This window comes from Asparagus officinalis, chromosome 9, assembly GCF_001876935.1.
Source record: "Asparagus officinalis chromosome 9, Aspof.V1, whole genome shotgun sequence".
In the NCBI taxonomy this organism is placed as follows: Eukaryota; Viridiplantae; Streptophyta; class Magnoliopsida; order Asparagales; family Asparagaceae; genus Asparagus; species Asparagus officinalis.
The window spans coordinates 31075934-31084398 of NC_033802.1; positions in this window are offsets into that span (position 1 = coordinate 31075934).

Here is an 8465-nt window from a genome sequence, read left to right on the forward strand (position 1 = left end):
CTCATAGAATAAGTGGCAAGTGTCCAACACAAGGACTAAAATGGATTATAGTCCAACACGAGGACTTCTATGGATTATAGTCCAACACGAGGACTGTGAAATAGTGAAAATATCGCTGTGATATATAGTGAAATCTACTTATATCAATCCACACTCAAATCAGTGTATAAGTCCCCAATTTATACTCTCAGGTCATCTATCATGTATGGATACATAGTGAGACTAAATACCAAAGTCAGATAATCCAGGCAAACTCTCGAACATAAGTAAAATACTCAAAATACACAAAACAGGAATTTTGCAACAGACAGTGCGGCGATCGACCGCACCAGTCGACCGTACTCTGATACACGCCTGGCGGTCGACCGCTGTGGCATCTCGGTCGACCGCTGCGACATCTCGGTCGACAGAATTTGACATTTCTCTACGATAACAGGAGTTCTAATGTTTCAAAAATACTACAGAAGGTAAACAGCTAATCCCATGCCTGAAATCTACATTTCTAATATTCTAAATACATGAGAAACAAATTAAAAACGTTTCAATAACAGTAAATCATAGTTTAACTCTTGTTTAAGAAAAACCCCAGATCTAGATCTTTACTGAATAGAAAATTTGTGAACTTTTATACTGAAACCTTTGATTCTTGCAATCCTTATTATAGAGAATTCAATTTTATACGAAAATACCATTTTGGCTCATCAAAACTCATGAAAATCAAAAGAAAATTCGTAGGAAAAATGGGTGAGGGATTGGGCGAGATGATACTCGCCTTAGATGCTGACAAATGCCCTGAAGATGATCCTCCTTCGATCTTACCTGCGAAAACCCCTTGAAAATCCTCCGAACTTCTCAAAATCGCCAGATCCAGCTAGGGTTTAGAGAGGAGAGAGATGGGGGCTAGGGTTTTAGGTCTCAGATGAAGAGAGGCTCTCCTGGGTTGGATTAGTATGTATACTAATCCCCTAACCCGACCTAAAACCCGATAAGACCAAAACAAAAATTCGTAAAAAGCCCAAACCTGAAAACTCTCTGATCGCTATGCGGTCGACCGCGTCGGTCGACCGTGCAGCAGAAAAATGCCTGCTGCTAGGCATTTAACATGCTGGTCATATCATCACTCGATTTCTCTCACATAGAAACATTTGATGGGGTCTCAAACACAGATAATTGCGTTCATCTGATATATATATGTATATATATAATTATTTATCATAAGAGAATTATTCACTGTTAATAATTCACATATATTTATTATAGCAAATTTTGGGGTTTTACATAAACCCTAACCTTCACAATCAATAATAAAAAAGTAGGATTACTTACACAAATAAGCTAGGTACACCCTTGCAGATATACAATCGTCTTCCCTGGCCCAGGACCCTTCAATGCCTTTTCTATCGCATCAAATATCTCACTGAATATATAGATCCTCCAAACAGTGTTATTAGGCATGTTCAATGCTATCAACATACTTGAATAATGCCTAGGAATGCCAAGAACACTGCTTGGATACCAGATCATGCTCAGCTGATAAAGGACCTGTAGCAGGACAAAGTCCTTCATATCTCTGTGATTAGTTGATTATACAAGCTTCATGAGAAGATCCTCAACATAGCATCTGGTGGGGGCTGGAGGAGGAGATGTATGATGTCACCCTCAGATTTGGTAAAAAACCTCGACCAAATCCTGTTCTTCCTATCTCGGTTAGGGACTGTAGGCATATAAAATGCTTATAGGTCCCCTAGCATAGCTCGGCACAAACCGACGAACCAACGAGGCGATGAGATCGACGAATCGCACGGAAGCGACGGAATGCATCCATACGCGTGCAGAATCAAGCCAAGTGTTAAGGAATCAACGAGTCATCCAACCGAGAGCGGACTCGGACGAATCACGATCGAATCAAGATCAGTTTCGGATCCGAACTCAGAAGCGGATTTACTGCCAAATCAGGAATCCGATTTACTGCCAAATCAGGAATCCGACTTACTGCCAAATCAGATCAACCGAATCACGGACAAAACCGGAAAACGGACACAACTCGGAAAAATCGGAAAACACCGCCCGCGGGGGCTCGGCCAAAGCCGAGCCACCTCAAGGTGGCTCGGCCTTAGCCGAGCCACCATGAGGTGGCTCGGTGGCCGAGCCACCTTGAGGTGGCTTGGCCATGAGCCGAGCCACCTCAAGGTGGCTAGGCACAGTGCCGGCCACCCCGAGTGTCTCTATGCGCGGGCACAGTTCAGAAAGCCTATAAATAGGTCTAGAGATGTTCATTTTCGAAGGTCGAACTTTCAAGAGCCGAAACTCTGCCGGATTGAAGAGTGAACTCGGAGCTTTGAAGACCTAAAGACTTGCACATTCGGATCTGATCCTCGGCGAGCATCCACGTCAGAAAAGGCAGGATCTTTGATTTAGTTGTAACCGGATCTATAAAAGACCGGATCTTTGTAACCCAAGATGACAATCATATCAATGAAAAAGAAAACAGTTTTCCACGCGAACAATCTGGCGACCACAGTGGGAGCCGACGATCTCGCCAACGAGATCGATGCGTCGCAGCCGCGGATTGCAATCCCGGTCGTGGAGGAGGTCGAGTACGAGTTCGACCAAGCCAAGTTCGAGGAGTACGTGTCCTCGTCCGGCTCTATCTCCCCCCGCAAGTCCAAGAAGTTCTCCTCCGGGAGAAAAGCTCGTTGGTTTGAAGCTGCTCGGGAAGCCCACGAAGCTCTCAACCCAACTGACGCCGAAGTTGCGTCAAATGAAGTTCCACCGACCTCCAATCAGGTCAACCCAACTCCCGCCAACGCCTCTACTGTTCAGGGCGTTGTGACTCTCTCAAAGAGAGCCCGCCAGAGGCGTCGTCAACGCCTTGCGCGGCAATTCGCTAAGGCGATGGAGTCTACGGACGGATTCCGCTACCACGCGGAGTTGAAGAACAGAAGAGGCAAACAGCCTCAACCACCAATGAATGGCGACTCTTCCAAGCCGCCAAAGAAAGAATGGGTCCGCGTCAAACGGAACCGTTCGACACTCGAGGAGCGCATTCGCAAGCGCCGCGCGATGTCAGCGCAGGCACGGGCTCAAGCTCAGGAAGCCCGTAGAAAGCTGCAAAAGGAGGTGGAGAAGAAGCCACCACCAACACGACAAGTCTGGAAGCCTAAGTCTGAAGTGGCGACTCAGGCCAAAAAGCAACCAGTGCAGCCTTCTAAGGAAGGTCAAACTCCGGCGAGTCAACCAAAGTCGCCGTCAATCCCAATAACTTCTCCGGGAGATCATGCAGAGTCATCCCGCAAGAAGAAACCAATTTTGGAGCGCCTCGGTCCAATTCCTGACGTGAGAGGCAAAGCTCCAATTCACGAGCGTTTGGGCCCGATGAAGAAGCCCAGAACGACTCAACATACTGGGGGTCGCCATCACCTCCAGCATGACAAAGACCTCAAGGCAGCTGCGCGCACCAATTTGCGCATTGAAGTCCAAGATCACGCCGAAAATTCACGCCCAAAAAGGCATGTTTTGAGGCGGGTAACCTTTGAAAGCCCAAAGAAGGCAAGTCAACCTCAGATGGAAACATTATCATCTGATAATGATTGTGTTGTACCTGAGAAGGCGTGCCCGCACACGATAGGTTACTCTGACTGTCAAAATGACGAGTTGTACTATCGTGCTGGGGGTACGAATAGAACCAGGAAGAGGAGTCCCCGAGAACGGGAAATTCAATGTCCCTGTTCCAAACTCATTCGGGCGGTATTGTCGGAATGCAATTGCATTAAGGCGGTCCCCGAAAGAGTTTCAGTTTTTGAAAGACTTAATGCGGAAACGCCAAAACCAAGGCCTAGGCGCTTCCAACGAAGAAGAAGGGTGATTGAAGACGGAGAATTTCCGAGGGTCACCACCAACATGACGAGCAAAGGGACATCGGCACGAGAAGATTTCGAGTCGATTCTGAAAGCTTCCCGACCTAGAACCCGTCTGCAGTCCGGAACCATAGAGCGAGCAACTTATGGTAGGATTCGGACAAGACGCCCTTCAGAAGATGAAGAATCTGATGCCGGCTCCGCGGTGGCATCAGATAATACAGTATCCAGCGAGGGACAACCCCGCGAGGCCCTGATGATAAGTGCGGAGCAGATGGCCAAGATGCTTGAAGACGCTTTGGCTAAGCAGAAAGAAAGTTTCAAATTTGAGATGGAGATGGCCATGCAGCAGATGAGAGAAATGCATGACCAACAGATCCAAGCATTGGCGAACCAACAAGGCGAGCAGAATCATCGTAACCCGATTAATGTGGAAGATGAGGATACAAATGCTCGTAACACCAATGATCCTCCCGTCAACGCAGGGGGTGGTAATGAGAATGCTGGCGAAGAAACCGGCGAAAACCTGAAGATCAAGAACCTCGAGAGCAAAATCAACACACTAATTTCCGCTCAAGAGACGAAGAAAACAGGCATTCCTTGCCCATACCCAAGAGAATGGGAATCGATCCCATATCCGGCGAAGTTTAATCTAATTAACTTCACGCCGTTTAATGGGATGGGTTCACCTACCCAGCATTTGATTTACTTCAAATCGCATTTGGGGGTGATCTCTGGTAATGAGCCTCTGATGGTGCGGTCATTCGTCGGCACTCTTCGCGGAGCCGCCTTCGATTGGTATCGCCGCCTCAAGCCAGGCAGCGTAAACAGCTGGGATGACATGGAGACCAAGTTCCTGGCCAACTTCTTCGACGACGACACCGAGATATCTATCGGATCGTTGCTCGATGAGAAGCAGAAGGACGGAGAGTTAGTCGATACCTTCGTCAAAAGATTCCGGAACAAGGCGATGAATTGCCGGGACCCGATCACCGAGGAATTCATCCTCCAGACCTGCCACAACAACCTCGCGTTGGACGTGCTAGAAGCAATGGGGACAGCACCATCCAATACATGGAAGGACTTGAAAGTCCGGGGAGAGCAAGCTGAGCGATTCCTCAAGAGGAAGAAGGCGGAAAGAGGCCAACCGGCGACGAGTGTTCCAAAGCAAAACTTCGTCCCACGGGGGAAAGGTAAGGCACAAGCTAATGCAGTTGATGCTAATCAAACCTTTCAATTGCAACCACAGCAACAGCAGCCACAGCAACAAGCACCCCAACAATCTCGAGGACAATGGCAACAACGGCCTCAGAAGCAGAAATCTGCGGAGCCGAGGTTTCCTAAAGTGTACTCCTTCAAGGATGATGAAGTTCCCGGCATCTTCAAATACCTGTTGGAGAACAACAAGATCCAGTTGCCGGCGATCGTGGATCAAGAAGGGGCCAGCAAAGTGACGGATCCAAAGTACTGCGCGTACCACAGAGCGGTCCACCACCCTACGAGATCATGCTACCACCTCAAGGACAAGATCCAGGCGTTAATCGACGTAGGAGTCATAACCCCGAAACCAGCCAAGAATGTGGGGGCCAACGCAGTGTCAATCAGTTTTGGGTCGGTGCCTACAACTTGGTTCGAGCCAAAACGCGTCACCAAAGTCGGGATGAAGACGGTGAATGACGATCCGCACGGACAGCGCCAAAAGGGACTTGTGCCGCACACAACCCCAAATGGCGAAATCCTTTGGGTTCATCCAGATCTGATTGGAGATGAACAATGGGCCGGTTCGTCATCCGGGAGGAAGTCTAAAGGAAAAGGGAAGTCTTGTTATGGAGTCTCTGCTATCCCAGGGGAAGATGACGAAAGAATCTCCACTTTCCTGCTCTCTGAAGAAGAACAAGAAGCTTTTGCGACACGGAGCGGAAATGAATACCACTACAATTATCCGCCACCTAGTGAGCAGGGGGTGAACAAGCGGGGACCAGCCAAAACTCTCACGGAGATGGGAGTGATTGCAAGTCCCACACCGGGTAAAGAAGCTCTACGACAACCGGTGAATAAACCAAAAGAGAAGAATCCCCAAGAGGTACAGAATCCGAAGCAGTCTCGTTTCAGTCGTCCAATTGGAAGAGACAAACCGGAAAGCTCGAAGACTCCGCATAGCTTCGACATTATGGCGCAATTAGCCAACATTCCTGCACGGATAACGCTGTATGAGTTGCTGCGATTATCCAAAGAAACCAGGGAGGCCCTACAAGAAGCTTTGGCCAATGCAGAGGTATTTCTGACTCAAGTCAAGCCGATACCTGAACAGCCAGAACCGCTGAGTCAACAGTGCAACATAGCGACTAAGAACCTTCCCTGCATTACTTTCACCAAAGAAGATATGCAGACGAAGAATTCGAACCACGATCGGCCGTTATATTTCGTCGGATACATTGGCTCCAGCCAAGTCAACCGAATCCAAGTGGATCCGGGTTCTGCTGTGAGTATTATGCCGCTTCGATTGATGCACAGGCACTGTTATTTATGGATTCAACACTAGTGGGTCAAGACCCTTGGGTAAGATCCGGGTGAAGTGCCAGATGGGAGATCTGAAGACAGAAGTCACGTGTTATGTGATCGATGCGGAGACTTCGTACAACTTACTATTGGGTCGGCCTTGGATCCATAGTAATGTGATAATTCCCTCTACTCTCCATCAGTGTTTGAAGTATGTCGACACTGACAATGAGGTTAGGACGGTGGTCGCGGATAAGCAACCATTCAAGGGGTATGAGAATTATTTCACCGATTCTCTCCTTTATGGTAACGAATCCGATACTGAACCATCGGCCCAGGGCACAGACAGCGGAGAAGAAGCTGATTCTGAAGCCGGATTCGATTACGATGGTGGTTTTGTTTTAAATGACATTGTACCCTTTGTAATCAATCTTGACGATGAACAATCGTCAGATGGAGGTTGTAACTGGCAACTTGCCGATATTGCAATAAAAGATGATTTAGAGTACTCCTTGTCTCTTGATGATGTGATAAAAGAGCTGTATGATAATCCTGAGTTGTATATGCCGATCCGATCGTCCTATGTAACAAAGGAACGCCTCCAGCATTCTTTCGGAACAACCATGGTCATCCCGAACAAAGTAAGAGGCGCTAAAGAAGTGATTTACGGTAAAGGAAAAAGCTTTCCGTTACCAGATCATTTCCTAAGTGAAGACGAAGATGATGACAAACCTGGTCGGCATTTATCTAAATATAGTCCGGAAGCGCGCAAGCTCATGGAAAAGCAGGGGTACGATTTCACACTCAGAGAAGGTTTATACTTCAATCGAGGTCCTCGTAATCCAGCCAAAGCGGTATATGTACCAAAAGGGAAACCTGAGGATTATTATAAATATGGGCGAGGCTTAGGTTATGTTTCATCAGATGACGAATGTGGTTGGCAAATTATCGATCAAATTGCTAACAAAGCCAAGAAGGGATACTCTCCTGATGCTTCAGAGTGGGACTCCGATACAAGTCTGGGAGATTAGTTTCCACATAATTGAATGAAAATATAAATAAATATTATTAAATGTAAAAACCCCTTAAAAATCTCTCTTCTCTATTTTGTAGCATCTTAGAAGCCCATGAAGCAAAAGCTTGAAAGAGGAAAATGATTGAAGCCCAAAGAGCAAAGCCCATAAAAAATACACTAAGGAAGATATGCTTGGACTTGGATGCAAAGAGTTGTGAAATGGGCCAGAATTGCTTTGGATGTGGGAAACATCAATGGGCCGGTCTTGGATTTTGACTTCATTTTGAAAAAACAAATTAGCATGAACCTAGTCTGGACATGGACTGGCTAGGGCGGACTTGATGCATGTCATTGCTGAAAGCTCTACACTTTTCTAAAGGCAAATGAAGTTCATATATTGACTGTCCTATAAAATTTTCAATCAAATATGATCTCATCATCCTTACTCTCTTCGATATTTTCCATCCAATTTCCATGTGCTCCTTTCTGAAGTGCGCAGAGACTTGAAGACCGGACCTTCCTGGATCAAATAAACTTTAAACAAGATGAAGCGGTGGATTGCTACACATGGGGATATGTTTTGGACTTGAATTATTGGCTGGGCCGAAAAGAAATGCTCATGGACTTGCTGCACTTGAAATGGGTCTGACTTAATTGCTCATTTTCATTTTAAAATCAAATATGAAGAATCATTGGCGGATCAAAAGAATCATGGCTGCTCAATATTTGGATTTTTATTTCTTTGAATACAAATAAATCAAAGGTGGACATTGTTGCTTTGGGCTCAAGAAATTCCAATGGCTCATATTCAGTAGGTACTATAAATAGGGGTAGAGGAGTGAGGCGGTTAGAGGTGTGAAAATTTATAACTCCTTTTTGGAGAGGAGGCTCTATTAATGAGAAGGCCTTCAAAAATTATAACTTTAGTTGCAATTAATAAAAATAATTTTTGACCTCTTTAATAATGAACAAGAATAAATCTAATTACAAAGAAAATAAAAATCTAAGTACAAAATAAATTACAGGAAATTAAATGCAGAATAAAATTAAAGTCTACTCTACAAATTAAAGTGCAAAAGAAATAAAAAAGACAA